We start from the raw sequence: 19,298 nt of genomic DNA on the forward strand, positions 1-19,298 counted from the left end.
TGTCTACGCCTCTGGTCTAGGATCTGTTACCATTAGCAACACATTGTTTGCAAACGAACATATCTTGTCGCATGTGCTAGCCCACTTGACCCCCTGTATGTCTTGTCTCGCCCTTATTTTCTGTGTGAACAGCTCCATCACCATTGCAAATAAAAGGGGCGATAGGGGGCACCCTTGTTTAGTCCCTCTGCTTATTGCAAATGCATTAGTTAGTCCCCCATTTACCTTTATTCTAGCTATTGGTGCTCTATAATTTGCGTGAACCATCCTAGTAAAGATTGGACTCATCCCCATCATTTGCAGCACCTTGAACAGGAATGTCCAGTCCACACAGTCAAAGGCCGTCTCGGCGTCTAATGCTAGCAGTACATCTGATTCTTTAGCACTTATCCTAGACGCTTTATCTATTATATGCAAAGTTCACCTTATATTGTCAAACGCCTTCCTTTCCCTGGATGACCCCCGACTGATCTTGTGATATCGGTGCAGGTAATACCCCCTTTCAACCCTGCTGCCAGTATTCTTGTGAGCAATTTTGCATCTATATTAATGAGGCCAATGGCCTATAGGATGATCTTAACTGGGGGTCTTTTCCCTGGTTAGGTATCAGAGTGATATGGGCCAGTCCTATTGAAGTTGTTATTCTACCTTTCATTGTGAATTTATATAAGAGCTCCATTAGGTAAGGGCTCAGCTGCTAACTACATTTTGTTGTGGAATGCTGCTGTGATACCATTGGCCCCATGGATTGTGTTGCGTTTTAGCCTACTTATTGCGTGCTGCACTTGTTCCCCCATTATAGGGATTTCTAGAAGTTCCACCTGCTCTTTTGGCAAACTTGGCCCCTTCCAACCTCCTAATTATGCAGTTGGCTCCTCCCTATATAATTTAGCAACGATGTCCCTCATGACCTTCCTTTTACCTCATGCTGATGTAACCAAGTGTTTCTTCGTGTCTTCCAAGATTGTTATGAAGGATTTTTTCTCCTTAGCTTTGAGCTGTCTTGACAACACTGTGGCCATTTTATCACTGTGCTCAGAGAAGACCTGTGTGATTCACAGCAGAGCACTCTCCCTTGATCTATTTACTAACTGCTTTAATTAGCCAGTTTCCTAGCTGGTTTGCTTGGCCCCGACTTCCTATGTGTTGTTTCTAGGTCCTGTATTTCCCTCTCCAGATCCAGTTACTGCCTCAGGCCTCCCTCAATCCTTTGCTATCCCGCTAAGGACATTTCAGAGATGGGCCTTGAACCCGTCCCATCCCGTTCCCTCACTCCGCCCCTGGTCAATCTTTGTTCCCAAATGATTGTTTCTCTCCTCTTCTATTAACTTTCTAGTCCATTTGTCTCTAAGTAGATATTCTTCCATTCTCCACCTCTGCTTTCCTTGCCTTACTGTTCCCTCCTCCCACTCTATACAAACCGTGGCATGGTCTGACACAGTAATGGTGCTTATACTGGTTTTCTGTAAATGTATTACCACTTTTTGTGATGCTAAAATATGGTCAATCCTTGAGTAAGATCTATGCACATATGAGCAGAACGTGTAGTCAGTTTCCTGGGGATGTAGAAACTTACATGTGTCTGTCAAACCTAACTCCTCAAGTGTACCTTTTAGTGGCTCAGAAATTGCCCCCATTCTTTGTCCTTGCCCTCCTCCTAAACTGTCAATCTGAGAGTCAGCCACCAGGTTGAAATTCCCTACAACCACCCACTCCCCTTCTCCAAATGTCTCCATCTCTCGTAAAAAATGTTTCCATTAAACTCTCCTGACCTTGATTCGGTGCATACACTGACACTATTGTGCATGTTTGGCGTTCAATTTTCCCCTTCATGATCACATATTTTCCTCTTGCGTGCCTTGTAATTGTGCTCGCCTTCATTTTTAGTGAAATTTGGAGAAGGATCGCAACACCTGCCTGTTTGGTTACTGCATGTTTGTGATACTGAACTGGGTATTCCCTGTTCACTAGCCTTCTTACATCCTCCCTTTTGAAATGAGTTTCCTGGAGGAAGACTATCTGTGCCTAATGCTTACAGATTGCCCACATGATGCTCACCCCATATGTGGGGCATTTAGTCCCCTAACATTCCAAGATTCTAGCCTATTCATTGCCCTTTCATAGCATATTTCTCCCTTTGCCGTTATCCCTTGTGTGATTCCTCCCCTTCTCCCTCTCCTCTGATGTTGTGGGTTCCTGATCGTATGTGATTCCTGCCCTTTCTTTTAGACTTACTCCACTATAGTTAGTACCTATTGTCCCTGGCACAATCATCCAGGCTTCTGACGTGTCCTCCCCTTCACTGACTTGTCGGCTGCGGCTTCCTCCCCTTCTACCTCATTCGTTACCCCTCCCTACTTAAAAAAACCCTTCTGTGACCCCTTCACCACCAGCATAGTTGCTTGTGCCCCCCGTCCCTTATAAGTCTCCACTTTTAGGCCTTGTCACTCCCCCGCTTTCGTTCTTTAGCTTCCCCCAGACACACATTCATCTTGTCAGTACTTCTTTCTTCCTTTCACTGGCCACCAGTCTTTAACAGGTATATTTCTTCTTGGTGATGCCATAGTCGCTTGCTCTCTTTCATCCGTTACTGCTTTGAGGCTTCTCAAACCCAAGATCTTCACTACATCCTCAACAGAGGAGATTGTTTTCTCTTCACTTCCCAGCCTAACTTGTAGTCTGGTTGGTTATAGCCACCAGTATTTCAATTTCCATCTGATCAATTTTTCAGTGATGACTTTGAATGCTCTCTTTTTAGCAAGGTTCCCTGTGACAGGTCGTCAAAGAGCAAGACCTTGTTTCCCCTGATTTATACCTTTGTCTTCGTTCTGGCCGCTCCCATCACTTTTGCTTTGTCCTGTAACTATGCATCTTTATTAAAATATCTCTTGTGTGGGTCCCCAGATAATTTCTCTTCTCTTCCCCACTCTATGCATTCTCTCTATTTTCAGTCATGTGTCTGTTTCCCCTTCTAATAACTGAGCAAAGAGTTCCTGGATGCATCTCTCCAAGTCAGCCCCTTCTGCCCCTTCCTTAAGACCTTTGATACTAATATTATCTCTCCTAGATCTGATTTCCAGGTCTTTATTCTTCTCCATCACCTTTTACTTTCCGGACAGCATTTCTGCCTGGTGCGACATTTCAGGTACCATCTTATCCAATCCCATAAACTTTTATGCGGTCTCCCTGCTCATCAATGTCTTTCCCACTCTGTCTGACCTCAAACCCACCTTACCTTCTCCTGGAGCTTCGGGCTAGAGTCCCATCGCTGCTATATAGAAGCAGATCACTGACAGAGTCTCCCCTGAAATAGGAGGGGAAAGGCAGCCCAGTACGCCTCAACTCCAAACCCCTATTTGTATTGTGGGCCCCCCAGCTCCTCACCCCCAGGTGCTCAGTGTCTCGCTGCCATCACCTTGCTGCCTGGTAGCTTCGACACAGGTTTGCCTGTATGGTGCGCACTCCTTCGGCTAGCCACCCTCAGACCAGGTGCCAGCATTAGCAATGTCATGGCCTCCTCCCAGAGCTGAGCGGCCAGTGGACAACAGGCCACAGAGATCATGGCTCCCTGCCCCACTCTGCCTCCTCCTTCTCTTTGCTCCATCCATCCTCCAGGCTTGCCCACCCCTTCTGCGGTGCAGGCCGAGCGGCCAGTAGCCAACAGGCCACAGAGATCATGGCTCCCTGCCCCGCTCTGCCTCCTCCTTCTCTTCACTCCATCCATCATCCAGGCTTGCCTGCCTCTTCTGCAGTCCTCTGCTGTCCGAGTCACCTCCTCCGCAGATTGATGTACCGGGTTGACCACCTCCTAATGTGTCGGTGCTGGGTGCAGATTTCTTTCCAGGGCTTCTGCTGCCATGAGCTCCACCCATCCCCCATTTAGGAAGGTCGGCTGCTCTCGTATCCAGTGGCGAGTCACAGGTCTCCTCGAGTCTCGTTTTTGGCAGCTTCTCCTTGTGTGTATATGCTTGCTTTTGCTCGCCATCTCACTTTCTCCCAGCCTCGCCATGTCTTAGGAGCTTTTCTCCGATCGCCTAGCATGCAGGTGGAGGAGTTTTAAATACAAAAAATCTTTTTTGGGTCAGGAGCCTTCGCCTTCCACGTGAACTCAGCCTGCCATCTTGGACACTCCCCCCATAGCTTCTAATTTAACTCAATCCATATTCTATATGATACATACAGCCCTATTTACTCCTCAGAGAATATCTAACATGTCTCCCCACTCATCAGACACCTGATGGTCATGTGAAAGCTGCAGAGCATCCTTTAAACACGTGATCTTTGATTGAAAATGTGTTCACTCATTCTGGGAACATGTATGGAAGATTTTACAAAATATTTTAAAATGTCATGACCCTCTAGCTTTACAGAATATTTGTATCAATCCTTTGGGTACACCTGACGTTACACTTATCAAGTCCTCAAACGTATATTTATGTATTGCCCTTTTCCTACAAATTATTACAAAATATTGGAAAAATGCTCAGAGATTATACATTAGGAAATTATGGAATTTACTTTGTTCTTCCGTATGGGTTATACTAATGAATCCATCTTGCTAGCAGCACAAGATAACCTAAAGGTTTGGGTGGATGCAGGAGGGACTAGCATACTTATCTTATTAGATCTATCCACAGCCTTTGATTCGGTGGATCATATCATCTCGCATTACAGGTAAAAGAGTGGGAATGGATCCAGTTGTTTCTAAGTAATCGCAAACATATAGTGTGCCTTCCCCCCTTTTCCTCAGCAATGAGTCTTGTATTGCGAAACGCGATAATCTGACACTCAAATTTCAACGTAGATAGACACCATTTATTGAATTTTCCCCAAAACATCATGAATTTTCTATAATTTGTGATGTCTATGTTTGTCGCTCCCCTCCTATCGTATGTGTCCTGTCTGTCGTTTTTTTAACGTGTTTTATTGTATTTATCAATTTTTCTAATGTGATTTCCACTTTATGGTGAATTTTTCAAATGTAATGCTACATTCAATTTCATTTCCTTGTTATGAAATGTTCCTTTTTATTATAATGCTATTGCTGCCATTTGTAGCAATTCATTGTACTTCTTAAAATATTTCAATAAACTTTACAAATAAAAAAAAGACGAGGCACGGATGTTCTCTAGGGTGCTTCTTCTTAGCTGTTTACCAATTGTCAGCCCTGCTTATTAGTTACTTTCCATGCTAGCATGATAAATAATAAAACCCTTCCCTACCTCGCATCGCTGTCTCCTTTTCCTCAATTCTATTTTATTAGGATTTGTTGTTTAATTGTTTCAAATTCGGCGCTTCGATAACTACATCAATCATAGACCCGCAGAAAAGCAAGAAATATCCTTTTTACAAATGCACTCTTGTATAGAATTTGGCATCCACATTTAACAGAGCAATAGATCTGTAGCAAGGTCAGTCCGGCACAGGCCTACCTTGTTTGTGGATCAACACAATGTTTCCCTGTTTTTGAGATTGCAGGATCACCAAATTCTGCATTCTCCATCCACACACTAATAAGTGTCTTCATAATTTGTCCGCTTTTCGAAACTCTGCAGCTTCTTGGGATTTTACCATTCTGTTTAAATTTGTCAGAATGTCCCTTTCATCAATTGGTGGTTCCAATTCTACCATCTGCACTGCTTTTGTGGTTGGTTGGTAAGTCTGGTGCATCTGGAGTACTTCCTCTATATCCCCCTTTGTTCCCTTATATTCCTCCCTACGATTCCTTGGAGAATCTGCACAATTCTGCACTTATTTTTGTTGATCTTTAGATCATCCTTCAGGCGAGGAGAACAGTATTACATCTACCAGGTTTACACACTTACTTTGCTTCCAAGTGTTATGCCAGGAGCTTTGAAGATTTTCCGCCACACTCTCAAAAGTCATGGCTCAGATGCTGGCATTGAATTTCTGCTTGATGCAATATTCCTCACCAATAACATATTTCACTCTCAGCAGCTACTGCAAGTTACCTTTTGTGGGATCATGATGGTACCTCTCATCAGCTTAGCTAGCTTCTTCTTGGGCTCCATTAAAAATGTATTCCTCTCCCTTTTTCCAGATGCATAGGCAATTTTATCTTTCCCCTTAAGTAAGCGTTTAAGGAGTCACGCATCCCACCCACTGAAGACACACACCCTTTTTTACACTTAACATAGTCATCAACAGCTTCTTAAATTTCCACAGTGAATCTGTTGTCCAGCAACAACCATGACTTTGAGTGCAGGAACCTGTCAATGAGCAAATAAGATGGCTGGAGAAGGACATGATCAGAGAAACAAATGTTGTAGATGGAGCAAGCGTGTACTGCTGGTAGAAGACTTTTCTTGATCAAAGAGGTGTATGTCTTAGAGAAGCATGTATGTGGAGCTGGATAGAAGGAATAGACTCTTTCTTTAGGATGCAGCAGTGTCCAGATATCTCACAACGCCAGTACCTTTGTTAGTTCCTGGATCACGGTTTTAGCTGAAGACGATGATTTTTGTTGGAAGTGACTGAAGATGTCCCAATCCCAAACACGCAGTGCATACATACCTGCTTATAGGAGATTGGGCATATGGACACACTAGGTATTGCGCTGGCTATAACTAGATATGTCTACGTTAAATATGGTCACTCTGAGGGAATGCAGTGTGTTGAGAACCAATATGCCTATGCCCTGAGTCACACTAAAAGATTAATCAACTTGAGCAGTGGTTGATCACTCACGCGCTAATTCTGTTCCAATTATCTTGTTGGGCTTTCTTACGTTAAATCAGATTGATGAAAATGCTTGTGTATTCTTGAAATATCAGCATCTTTATTCCTGAATGCCTACACAGGGTTTTTAGAAAGTGTTACAAATATACCCACAAGATCAAGTTGCCCAAAGCAGGGTCCCAGTCAAGAAGAAAGTTCTCCCTGTACTTGCAACTGTTCACCAGGTTTTGAAGGAACTGTTGCAACAGCTGCAAAATGTTGAGCCCTTAGAACCACTGTATGCATTGGAGTGGGAAAGTACTGTGGTTCTAATGATAGGAACGGCATAGCATTTGCTTCGATTGTGACTTGTGCAGCCTCAATATGGAATCGAACAGGTTATCTAGCAACCCAAAACTCACATTGATGCTAGGAAATGCGTGTATATTCTCAAAGCCTGACATGAGAGATGCTGATCAAGAAATCCTATAGCATGATGGTTCCAAATCACTCACTGAGTTCATACGGCCCTTTGGCACATATAGATGGACGTGCATGCCTTTTGGATTGCTGTGAACACAAAATATGGGCAATGTCTAAAGTGCACATATAAATCAACTTTGCAAACATATTCATTTAATACCAATGATTTAATGAGAAATTAATCCTTCCCATTTGATCTAATTAATTTCTAAGGTAGAGGAGGTAACCACTACATCCATACTTATGATCACTTATTTATTTGTATGAAAACTGCCTCTGCATGTATACAATTGGTGACATTAACCACAATGCTTGCCTCCTTTGCCTTGTTGGCAAGAAGTGGCAAGAATTTCTATATAGCATACTTTGGATTTTATAATTTGGTGTTAAATCCATGAAATTACTGTCAAAGGGCCTAATTATTAGTATGCCAGAGCGGTAAGAAACTGCAGTAATGGGGTGGTGATTCTGTTACCATCGCATTACTGCACCGCTGTGTCACAGGTTTGACAGTGAGGTGGAGGGTTTCCTCCGGTAAGGGAAATCTGCCACCTTACTGCTAAAAAATCAGCAGAATTTCCACCCTCGGAATTACCACTGGTGGTAATTCTTCCAAAATCCTGATGGAGTCCTATGGACTCCCAGAAATTGGGACTAAAACTGCCTACCACCACTTGTAATCCAGCAGTAAATCTTCCGGACCAAGTGGTGGTAACAATAAATCCGTTTGCCAGTATTCTGCTGGATTTACTGCTGGAATACTGCCATACTTGTAATGAGGGCCAGAATTACATAATGTTACTTCCACTTGGTCCCGGGACTTACCACAAGATTATAAGTGGTTGTATGGTGGTGTGGTGGTGTTAGTCCTCATTGTTGGAGGCTATAGGACTCAACAGGGATTTTGGAAGATGTACTGTGTGTGGTAATTTTGCATGGTAGATCCATCTTTTTTTGGTGTTAAAATGGAGGATTTACATTCAATCCTCCACTTGAAGGCCAAACACCTAGTTTGGTAGTGTAGTAAATGCGGTGATAATTCTGTTACTGGCCCAAAAAAATTGTAGAAATTGAATTATAGAAAGAAGCCCCCTGCGAGAAAGTCAGGTTAGATTTTATTGGTTGACTTGAGAACATGGGATCAGAACATGTACTTGTTGACTACCTATCCAAATGGATAGAGCTTAACATTGTCCCACAAATTACCACAAGAACAGTTGGTAGGTTATTGAGAGACATTTTTGGCATAGTGGGGCTACCCAAACAACTGGTCCTCAACAATGGCTTGCAGGTGGGCCAAGGGTAAATGCAACAGTATTTGTAGACACAGAACACTGTACATTGTAAAGTGGCACTCTACCACCCGCAGCCAATGGTCAGGTCAAGAGAGTTCTTCCTGGGCAGCTTACAATTAGCCATGTTATCCAGTCAGGATCCATTCATCACTGTCCGGGAAGCAGTCAGAACACATAGGCTTACAGACAATTTGTTACAGACCTATACGCCTTTTACACAATGGGGGAGCAGAAGAGGCCATTCCACACTCATACCTCCCTGGTCACCGTATGTGAGGACAGGTGCCACAATTCCCAATGGAGACATACTCTGGAGCATGTACAACAAAGAAGACAAACAGAAATCAAGCTACAACCATTGAAAAGCTGTACACTCCTCACAAGTATGCCAAGGAGACAGGGGTGAAAATCAAGATGAACCATGAAGGCGTGTTGCCTAATTATAACTTACCCAAGAAGGTAATCAAGAGGGGCAGGCAGCAAATATGTCCTCACAGAATACAGCAGACTCTGGAACTCAGAGAGAATAGCACTGTTCTGCACACCAATGAGAGAGTTTTACAGAAAACTACGACATCACCAACAGCACACACGAAATAGAGGAAGAGTCAAACCATGCACAAGAAAAATTGGCAAAAGACAATAATTTGATTCTTGAATAAAACACTGGAATCATGACCAGCCATCGACACTCCACCAAGGCCCTTACAAGGCTGTTCCGCAGTTCTCAGCACATCACCAGCTGGAGCCACTTATTATTATAAATCTTTTCACCCATCCCCAATGTACCTTATTTCAGCTGGGCGGCACTCGCTGCTGCAGCCGCACCTTCCACTCTGCTCCCGACGCCCATTATGGAAACGGAAGAGGGTCTCCGTATGGAGCCCCACCTTCCCTTTCCATGGCAGCCATCTTGAAACAGTCTTTTTGTTCCATGAATGGGACACCATGAGGTTCCCAGTTCACAGAGTTAAAATAATGTAAATAGCCCTAATCGGGCCATTAATTCGGGCCCTGCGTCGTTACCCCACGGTGATGCCCAGGAAATGGGTGCATAACGCCACATTGTATAATTGTACAGCCCATGTGCCAGAGCTGAATTTTCTCCCCCGCACCTGTACCTTCTATCATCGTGTTCTGACTAACACTGCATAATTCTATTTTCATACATTCACATCAAGGTGTGCGTTGTCAAATACATTCCGTTCTTCTGCATTCCTGCTCAAACGATGATGGAAGATGAACTTACTGTGGCTTGGTCTGATCACGTGTTTATTGCCTTTAAGCTTAAGGCTGCTAACTTAACCATCGCTAAGCCTCATCAACACATGTCAACTATGATACAGAAACGGTCCACAGGCTCTGTTGAAAACTTTGGTGCAGTTTTCCAGAATTTCTCACCTGCCCCCTCAAATCAATTACATTTGGTAACATCAGATATTTCAAACTTATTAAAGGTTTTCACTGACTCTTTACATTAGGGTTGTCCAACTCCAGGCCTCGAGGGCCTGAATCTTGAGGGGTTTTCAGGATATCCCTCATTAGTATTCATGAGATAATTTGCATACATTTAGAATCATTGTATGCAAATTTATCACCTGAATATTGATTAGGGGTATCCTGAAAATCCAACATGTTACCAACCCTCAAGGCCTTACATCAAACAATACACATGCTTGCACCCGCTAAACAGAGGAAGTCTGGGAAAATTTCACAATCCACCAAACCATGGTACAATGACCAAGGGAGAAAGGACAAATAACAGTGTCGCCTGTTAGAGAGGGCATGGAGAAAGGCACAAGACAAACATGTCAGGAAGTCTTAGTTATAACAACTTCAGAGTTACAAACACCTCATCAAACTGACCAAACAGGCTTACTATTCCAATCGTATTCTAACTGGCTCCAACAGAATTAAAGAACTGTTTAAAGTTATTAGGGAATTACGCATGCCTGTTCCTTTGAATCACACAGTATTTCCACCCCAAACGTTCTGTGAGGATATTTCTCTGTTTTTTGAGGATAAAATTAAATCTATTCATCCTTCTCTCTCGCTACCGGTTCTATCTACCTCTGTTCTGCATGAGGCTGGGAGTAATGACAGACATTTTGCAATTTTTTATTCCTTCTCTGCCATATGTGAATCCGATTTACTTAAATTGATGGAATCTAGCTGTCCCTCTGGTTCTCCCTTTGATGTTTGCCTAGCAAAAATTCTAAAATAACTAAGATCTGTTGTAATCTCTGATTTGTGCCTCATTATTAATCACTAATTGATAGCGGGCAAAGTTCCTTACCCAATTAAAATAACCACAATTGGATCTTTCTTCTAAAAAAGTCCTTGCTGGACCCTGCAAGCCGACCAATTACCGGCCAATTTTACAACTCCCCTATATTGGGAAACTATTGGGGGACTGTAGGAACATCACACAACTTCAATATTTCGTGGAAGAAACTGGCTGGCCCGTCGATATTCAGGCTGCTTTCCCTATGGGTTATACTAATGAATCCATCATAGCTAGCAGCACAAGATAACCTAAAGGTTTGGGTGGATGCAGGAGGGACCAGCATACTTATCTTATTAGATCTATCCACAGCCTTTGATTCGGTGGATCATATCATCTCGCATTACAGGTAAAAGAGTGGGAATGGATCCAGTTGTTTCTAAGTAATCGCAAACATATAGTGTGCCTTCCCCCCTTTTCCTCAGCAATGAGTCTCGTCGCCTGGGAGTCCGTCAGGGATCTTCCATTAGCCCTCTGCTTTTCAACCCTTATTTGGTTCCTTCGGCAGATCTAGTTCCAGTGTGTAGCTTTAATATGACTTGTTACACATATGCTGATGATACACAGCTATTTTTGTGCTTGGGTAATTCAAGGGCAAACCTCATTGACCAATTCAAAATGCTGCCTCGAGGAAGTAAAGAGATGAATGACGACGAACTTCCTTTCGCTAAATGAAGAAAAAACAGAATTACTTATTTCTAATCCAAATAAGATAAATGTATCCAGGCAAGAAACATTGGCAAGGTGGGATTTCTCGCCATCTGTGCTAGGATCCTCTCCCAAACCTTCTTTCTCAGTACGTAGTCTTGGAGTCTGGATACAGCCTGAATTGTCCTTAGAAGGAAAAATTAAGAAAGTTCTCGTAGTCTTGGAGTCTGGTTACAGCCTGAATTGTCCTTAGAAGGAAAAATTAAGAAAGTTCTGAACAGCTGCTTCTTCTAACTAAAAACTCTGGAGGGCTTCTTGAGCTATTTCTCGTTTTTTGAGAAAGTGCAGTTTATGAATGCCTTTATTTCCAGTCTCCTTGATTATTTCAATGCTGTCTATCGGGGGCTCCCAAAGAAATCTCTTTCTAAATTACAACGTATCCAACACATTCAGCCGTGTGGTTGATTTTGCACTCAGGAAATATGATCATATCTTCGCTCCTTGCATTGGCATCCTGTGGCTAAAAAAGTGGAATTTAAAGCCTTGTGCCGAACGCATAAAGCTTATTACAAGACGGGTTCAACCTTAGCAAGGACCCATTTCACTCAGTATGTTCCTGGATGACATCTTCGCTCCACCTCTGCTAAACTCCTGACCATTTCTAAATTCAAGAGACAAAAATGGGGTGGCCACACCTTTGCTGTCCAGGATTCGACTCTCTGGAACTCTGCCCTTTACAATTCGGGATGAGTCTGACCACTATATTTTCAGGAGACATTTGAAGATCTGGCTCTTACTAAGAGTTTTACTTTTTACTGGCGACCTGCAACTGAGATCTGTTTCCATCACCTTAATGTCTCGTCTGAGGCGATCTGTTGCACTTTTCAACAATTCTACCTACCTACCTGCATGCTTCAAGCATTCAGTATTTTTGCAAGTGCATTTGCAATGTGTCTCTTGGGGATCGAGCATCTCAGGCTCGGTATGGCTCTGGAGGGCCGCACGGGATGCAGACACAATCTGCATCAAGTTTAACAATGTTACATCTGTTCCAGGTACCCACCAAGTCTGTGCCCAGTGCACTTCATGTGCCAAAGTCAGAAAGCGCAGGTGCACCTATTCGTTGGCATGGTGGACTTGGGAAAACAGGAGCAGAGGAGAGACCAATCTACTAATTGCAGTGTTGGTCTTGAGGCCAAAGGTCGGGTACACTTTATAGGATGAAACTGCTGTTTCCCTCATTGATCTGGTTGGGATGCCACTTAGGCAAGGCTCGCACACACTGCTGCAGTTGCCGCCAGACCAGTACCGCTGAAACTACGCCTGACCAAAACATATTTTGTTCCTGTGTGTGGTTGGGTACCAGAAGTCCGGCAATTAAGCATACCGCTGCGGAAGATGTGTCATCTGGGCCACCTAGTAGGTATATTATGTAGTGTATCTGACTCTAGCAATGTTGGCAATTATTGTTAAGACAATCCTTGTGATTTTCTTCTGGCACAAGCAGCATTGAAATGGCTTTTACAGTGACTATCAGATTCTAGATGGTGTACTGCTTCCTCAGGATTCAGCAACAGCGTTTGATTCATCAAGCAGCAAGAGGACGTGACTTGGGCAATGGATGTTCTAATCAACATGGTCTGAAGGCTCGACATGTTTCAGTGCGTAAAAGCTGAGATTCGACTTCAGTGGCAAGCTGGCTCGACTGGATCCAACGAAGAAGTGTGGTTTGATAAGCAGCAATGGCTCCTGGCTTGAGAAGAAGAAGAATCTTGGGAAAGGCAGGCGATGTTTGGTTCGGCATAGCACTAAAGTGCTTGAAGCCGTTCTTCGGCATAGCACTAAAGTGCTTGAAGCCGTTCAAAGTGTACAGAGTGTCAAAGTTAGCTACGTTCATCTGAGTGGCTCAAAGGTGTTCAAATCGGCTGGCAGCGGCTCAAAGCAGGGCGAAATTGGAGAGAAAGGCAGCTTCTTTTGATCCTTGGAGTGCCGTGAGCCCTTCACCAAGTCCCAAAGGTAAGATTGTCTTCTGCGCTTCCCAACCGTGAAGCAGGGTTACCACGTCAGTAAGCAGAGTCCAGGATATCAGTGTCCAGCAGCAGTCAGGCTTTCCTGCAGCAGATCGCTTCAAAAGTTCACCTGAAGTGGTTAGGGGAGGATTTTTCACTCATTCACCCAATGGGTCGGACTTTAGGCGGTCTTTGCCCAAACAAGGTTCCAGCGAAGTCTTCTTCATAGAGGAGTCTTCTGGAGGATGCTTCAAGGTGATCGCGTTGAGGTGGAATCTCATAATTTTGCGCAACGGATTGGCCCATTCCAAGCCTTCTCTAAGGAGCCAATCTTTAATGCTGTAAGAAAGGGTTTTACTTCTGATGTCAGCTCCCAGAGTGCCTTGTCTGTAGGAAGTTGAAGCTCCCAGCTCCCACCCCACCCTTATAAAAGGTATGTCCTGCTCTCCGAGTAAAGGTGCCAAGCCCTGCCAGCAGAGAACAAGGGAGCATCCTGACCAAGCCCACCATCTGTTGTGGATGAGACTCACAGGGCGATACAGTACACAAATGGCCCTGCGGCTGCAATGGTCACAGGGAACCAAGTACTTATATTAAATGATATCCAATCAGGTTTTGGCAGTTTTAACTGTATTGCCACATATACCATAATAGCTAACCAGGTGTGGTTTTATATTTGTATTTAACCAGTGCATTGCCACCAGGCAATGAGGATATGCAGTTAAAGGTATTTTGATCATGTGTGCCCTCTTTTATAGGCAGCCATGGCTACAGGAATTAATTGGATTCCAGCCAGCTCTTTCAGAAAGTCACATGTTACACTCGCTGCCTTGTTGCCAATTCACACTGCAGCTGCTGGTGTGTCAGTAGACAAAGTTAGTCCAGCAGCATGTGTGCACTATTCTTTTTAGCTTGGAGCACTGGAATGTGAAACCTGGTCAACAGGGCTCACTTTTTTAGAGAAAATCCCTACCACTTTGCATGCTAAAAATCATTTCAGAATGGCACTCCCTCGCAGATAGCATCCTGTCCCATCCCCCCAGCAAAAGCCAAAACATTCTGCTTGCCATCTACTGTTGCAAAGCTAGACCTATTGGTGTAACCATTGCTCAGTATTGTACATTTGGCCTTGAGCATCATTTGCAGTACTTCAGCTGTGCAATGCTACCAAGATTTCAGGACGCCATTTTGGCTCTGTGGTTGCAGCCTTCTTTGCGTTTCCTTTTTCAGACCAGCATGCTTCAGAAATCAGCCGATCTCATTGGCGTTTCTATGGCTTCCGGCTTGGATTAGACACTGCTGATTTCTGCCCTTTCACGAAGCATGGCCTCCCAAAGGGTTCAATGGAGACATCTTTGGGAACGGGCAATGTTGTGAAAACAAAATGTGGGCCACTCTAACTGACAGTTTTCAGAAATCATGATATAAAAGCCAGTTTGCTTCGTTTTTCTATTTTGTGGTTTGGTAAAATATACTAACGAGAAAGATCACAAGCAGTTTAAACAAAGTGTTGAATGTACTTTGCAAGCCTTTTATTGTGCACCTGGCCATCGAGGTTTTCTACCATCTATTGTTGGCCTCAAACCAGCCGAAGAAGATCAGGAAAATAACAATACGCACTTGCTGCCTCTTTTTTCTTAAAATAGGAAAAATTGGCATTTCAGGTGTACTTAGCAATTTTATTATTTTATTTCTATCTTTAACATTTGTATTACATTTTGTTAAAGAATGCAATGCGTTTCTGGAAAAGATGATTAATGTTTCATAGAAACATAATGAAAATGTTACCTGATGTATGATACAGCAGGGCACATTAGTCCCATGGTCAACAGAATACATTCTGATGACACGACCCCCCCAAAGCCTAGAATTGACTGCTGCCAAGTAGACGCCTACAAGTTCAAAATCTGATTTGCAAAAAAGCAGAAAGGTTCAGGCATGGGTGAGGTTCTGATGGCTTACGAACTGAGGGAAGAACAAGGACACTCTGCTTTACGGCAAGGCCGAGTCTCTCAGGGCACAGGGGATGAGAAGCATAGCTAGGCCCCGTTCCTATGATCGGTTATTCAGAATGGTGGGTGCCGTTGAGGACGCATCACCGCACAGGAGAACATGCTCCTGCAAAGCGTTGACCGTCATGTTTCATAAAGGACCATGCGAACCCATAAGAACCTATTGCTTCCATCCTCATCCCCCACCTCCCCCCCCTTGTAGTATCACAAGCTGCTCTGGGTGTACGTTTTGCCCAAGATCACAAGGCTTCATGGCAATGAATCCCTCCAGCCCTAATACTGACAGCTGATTGAACTCTTCCCAAGGCTAAACGAACATAAGATCTCAGAATATTCTGTTTGCCAAAGAGCACAAGATTGCACTGCATTGAATCCATTCACCTCCATGTGCTAATTCATTTATTTCATCCCCATGAAAATCAAGACCTCACAATGTACTGTTTGACCATGATCGCAAAGCTCTGTACAGGTTTGGACGTGATTGTTAAGATGCGCCGTATTGAATCCTTCCATCTGGCAGTGCCCAATGCTTTACTTCCTTAACAAAGGAGCACAACAACTCACAACATACTAAAAACCAAAGATCAAAAACATAGACTGTATGGGGCGTCCCCATTTCCCAGTGCTGATTTTCTTTACCTTTCATCCTCGTGGGGACTAAGAGCTACATGTCTATGGTTTTCGCACAGGAACAAAAAGCTGCACTCCAATGAATCCCTTCTTCTCCAAGTGCTTTGGGCGTCACTTTCCTCCTCACGAATATAATAGCTCTGATTACATGGTGTGCCCAAGATCACAAGGAGCCTCTTGCCACAGGAAAGAACAACTCAAACTTTCTGACACCATCTTGTTCATATGCCTTTCATACTATGTTTTAAATGCAATAGCAAATGGCATATTTTGCTGCCAAAATCTGTTGTGAAACATGGGGAGTGCTGTAATCCTGTTTAATGCAACTATTACTAAAATTGATTGTTTGCATCCATGGGATGTTTTATGACTCAGCATTCCATTACATTGCAGTTTAACTGAATCAATGCAATGATACCCTGTGTTACAGAGCGCCTTAATGAGACATCAAAGTGGCCCGTCATTTGCTTAAGGATTTTTGAATGGAGGAAAGTGGGTTGTGCGCCTTAATTCCACATTCATGCATCCTCTTCCTTTTTTATGGCACCTTTGAAGTACTGGTTTGTCTATTTTGGTAGGCGATTTCGTTCCTGTGTCATGTGTGAAAATAAACACACAGAGAATGTGTCATCCTCTTTTAATTCCCGACGAACATTAATCGGGCTATGTCTTAGCGCAACTCTTTAGTCCTTTGGATTCTTCCTTTCGGATAAGCTCTTCCCAAGTGTCCTCAATAAACCCATGGAAAGCAGAACGGCACTCAGGATCTGGGTACTTCAGACCTGCTGCCATCAACAACACAGGTTTTCAGGTTTAGGTCTCACCTGTGTTCTGTTGGAGGTCTTGGTATCGTGGAGAAAATTAAGGCCTGTCCCTCCTAGCAGCCAGTACACCCAAAGCAGGAACAGGGTGGGTTGGCTGACAGAAAGGCCAGGCCCAAGGAAAACAAAAAACCAAAGGGGGTAAAAAAAAAAAACCTTGTGGAATGAGGTTTAGGACTGAAGAAAAATGGGACCGCAGAAGAGCAGGTGTAACTGGCGCTGAATCACAATGTGGAGCTGCTGAAGGCACTGAAGAACTCTGGAGAAAAGGGTGGTTTAAAAGGAATCCAGAGGCATGGCATGGCAAACAGGCAGAAGGCAGGAGGAACCAAATGAAAAACAGAGCAAGGAAAACCACAGGAAAGTAATAAGGTAACAATTAGAAACGTAGGGAAATACAAAAGTAGCCCACGCATGAGCAAAAAGATGGGAACTAGCGTTGAAGGCAACAAAGTTGCAACGCAGCGAGCTGTGTTGTAATTCCAGATTTGTTAGCTTGAGAACACCCCGCGCCCCCACATCCCCCGCCGGAGGTGCGTGTGATGATATAGAGCGTGCGTAGGGGCCCTCTAGTGTTTGGTAACGAATTGGCTTAGCACAGTGGTTGACAATTGAGGAGGCGGCCATCTTGCGGTTCTCAAACATCATACACTGTCTGATTGGCATTCTACACACGTACTTCCAGCAATCCCAGAGCGACCACTGTTGCGATCGAATCGCAACACAGTTTTCACAAATACCTCTCCTGCTATCCCACTAGCAAATCTGCTAGATAAATCCACCTAAAGTTACATTACATAAATTATTGCAAAGATCCGTGTTCAAATGCCCAATCACAGGGGTATATCCTGGAAAGGCCGACGCAGCACAGCAGTCTTCCCCCCTCAAAAAGCAGATGAAAGTACTCGTATGTTGCTGGACAGGAGCCTGTAAACTTTGGTGATAGTAACACATAATGCACTACAAAATACAAACCTGCAACAGAAAGTGGCAGCTATAAAAAAAAGAATGTAGCGTCACTATGGTTGACATCCAGATCATTCTCAAAGAGGGTACCGAACGGGAGAGGTGTCCCTCTTCCAGGTCAATCAGGGTGCCGTCCGAGCAGGAGCACACGGCCACTGCAGCAGCTGCAGAATGGAGCACTGCGGGCCACGGACACCTGACAGTGGTGTGTGCTCTGCTTTCAGCTCTAGTGCAAGGCGCATTCCCTACTCTGACTTCAGAAAGAAGCCAGGTCATTTCTTTCTGGATCCAGAAAAAAATCATTTGACTTTGGGGGTGTTGCTAGGTCTGGAAATGATCCGGCGCTACGCTCATTTTGGGACTGGCGGGACTGGGGGCTAGCTAACCTTTTTGGTTGTAACCCCTGAGCTTCTATCCGGGGCTACAACCAAAAGACCTGAGGCTATAGCCCCCTCAGAATCCCCCCACCACCCCTCCCAGCAACGCCTTTGTTTGACTTCTTTGTGAAGTTGGACTAGGGAATGCACTCAGGGACTTAAGAAAGTACTGGAACAGGTAAGAAAAAATGTTTAATGTGCGTCTGTATGTTTATGCATTCCTGGTGCTGTGTTGTATGGTTATGGTGTATGTGTAGTGAGTGAATGTTGTGTGTGTGTGTGTGTGTTTGTACTGGCAGTGGAGCAGGAAGAGTAGATTTTGGCAGGTGAAGTGAGGGGCAGTGTGCCATAATGGCACTGCCACTTTAATGGGTATCCATGATTAACCAAGCATTGTATGTGTTATTACTTTGCTAGACTGGAATTTGTGGGCAGCCAGTCTAGCCCTTTGTTACTGTTGTATGAGTTTTTTTTTCTTGGCATCTATGATAAACTGTTGGCTTATCAGAAATGTCCATAAAATGCCAGTCTAGCCAAGTAATAACGCATAGCATACTTGGTTTAAAACCAAGTATGATTTGTACTATTACTTGGCCCGACTGCATTTGGGGGCAGCCAATCTAGCCCTTTCTTACTGTGGCATGATGTTTTCTTTATAGGCATCTATGATAAACTAAGCCGGATATGTGTTATTTCTTGCCTAGTGGCATTTTGGGGGCAGCCAGTCAAGCCCTTTCTTAGTGTGGCATGAATTTGTTCGGGGCATCCTGTCCGGGAGAGCAGTGTTGGCGTGTGCTCCTGCTCAATCTGGCTGCCTGTAGAACAGCGGTCTGGAGCAGGACACAGACAGCAGTGTGGGCTGTATGCTCCTGTTCGGCACCCTTCATGCACAATGGGGGGCGTAGCAGGAGCCGGCTCTGTGTCCATCCCGAGGCCCCTATAAGTGGCAGAGCCAGATGCAGAGCAGGAGCACACAGCTCCATGTTCCACTCTTGTCCGAATGTTGCAGGGAGAGGGCACGGAGTCAAGTCATTATGGGGGACGGGGGAAGAAACGATTGTGTATCAGGTTAGCATTCATTTTCCAAGGTGCATT

General features: G+C 44.1%; 1 protein-coding gene across 3 annotated transcripts in view; it reads left to right on the top strand.

Moving 5' to 3' along the window:
* Positions 1-19,298, top strand: part of LOC138497336 (beta-Ala-His dipeptidase-like) — a 596,337-nt gene that overhangs the window by 53,252 nt on the left and 523,787 nt on the right. The window lies entirely within an intron of this gene.

Source organism: Ambystoma mexicanum, chromosome 5q (genome assembly GCF_040938575.1).
Source record: "Ambystoma mexicanum isolate Mex_15411 chromosome 5q, UKY_AmexF1_1, whole genome shotgun sequence".
Lineage (NCBI taxonomy): Eukaryota > Metazoa > Chordata > Amphibia > Caudata > Ambystomatidae > Ambystoma > Ambystoma mexicanum.